Source organism: Palaemon carinicauda, chromosome 34, assembly GCF_036898095.1.
Source record: "Palaemon carinicauda isolate YSFRI2023 chromosome 34, ASM3689809v2, whole genome shotgun sequence".
In the NCBI taxonomy this organism is placed as follows: domain Eukaryota; kingdom Metazoa; phylum Arthropoda; class Malacostraca; order Decapoda; family Palaemonidae; genus Palaemon; species Palaemon carinicauda.
Genome location: NC_090758.1, coordinates 59,330,408 through 59,331,770, shown reverse-complemented (window position 1 = coordinate 59,331,770; position 1,363 = coordinate 59,330,408).

The following is a 1,363-nucleotide window of genomic DNA, read 5'->3' as shown; positions in this document are numbered from 1 at the left end:
CCTATTGAATAAATGTTTTATTTTTTTTTTCATTGAAATGTTATGTGGAATACTTTTTACTTCCTCTGAGAAGTTCGGTAATATTATATAACTCTTCGGTTAATATTTTCTTGGTGACTGAATACTGATGTGGGATTTTAATTTTTCAATGTCTTTTAGGGTTAGGGTTTTGGAATTTATTTATAGATCCTATTCCTCTTAGGGTTTCATTTAATTGAACTATGAAGTTTCTTATGTATTTTGTGGATCTCTGGGTTTTGGACTTTATATAATATCCATTTTTTTTGTGTATAATCAAATTCATTAAAAAGAAATGGACTCCAATTTGAAAAAGTATCCAATGCTCCCTTACGGTACAAGATTCACCTACATGATTATCCTCTGGGCGTTCAATTCCCTTACCAATAAACGCCGATATTATTAGAATAATGTAAACAAACTATTTGAAAGGCCTCTAGCAATTTAATTTTAATATTGGATATTGTCCAATTTATAGCCTCAATTGCAGCCTCTCGTGAGAGCATTTGGGAGCCAAATACGCAATAACGCCGGAATTATTCCTGAAGAATTTGCGTTAAATAACAGCGTAGAGCTCTTTGCAGGCTCTTAGGAGAATATTCGAAAAGGCTTTAACACAACGTTACTTATAATTACGAAGCTCAGGAGGGGCTGATATGGTTAGGTAGTTTTGGGAAAGTCTGTTATGAACGAAAATAAGAATATACTTAGTAGGGCTATAATAACAAAGGTACACCTTTGCATGGGAGAATTGGGATTTTAATGAAAGTCTATAATACAACCCTATTTCAAAAAGCGGGAAACTATAAACACAAGGGCTCCAACCGGGAAAAATAGCCCAGTGAGAAAAAGGAAACAAGGATATTGATATGTTCATATGTGCATATAGAATGATGAAATAAACAATCCAAGGACTCCAACAGGGAATAAGAGCCAAGTGAGGAAAGGAAACAAAGGAGTAAATATATAAATATATGCATAAAGAATGATGAAATAAAAAATACTACCTTAACAAGTTTATATTCTATAAGTAGGTCAAAACTATTTTATCTTTATAAATAATACTTGTGAATTTATTGGCTAGAATGGAAATTTATTATTTTAGATATTTTTACATATGTGATATTTAAGCTGAAGAAAGTTGCTGTTTGTTTTAGTTTAGACTTTCGATTACAACTGGAAGTATTGAAATAGTTTTTACTTCATCTCAGCAAAATAGAGCAAGTTCCTGTCGTAGAAAAACTTCACACAAAAATCTCTACTGTTGAAATCATGGAAGAAAATCTGCCTTCAATTTGACTCTGAATTTGGAGGCTTTCAACGTTTGGTGATATATATATATGTA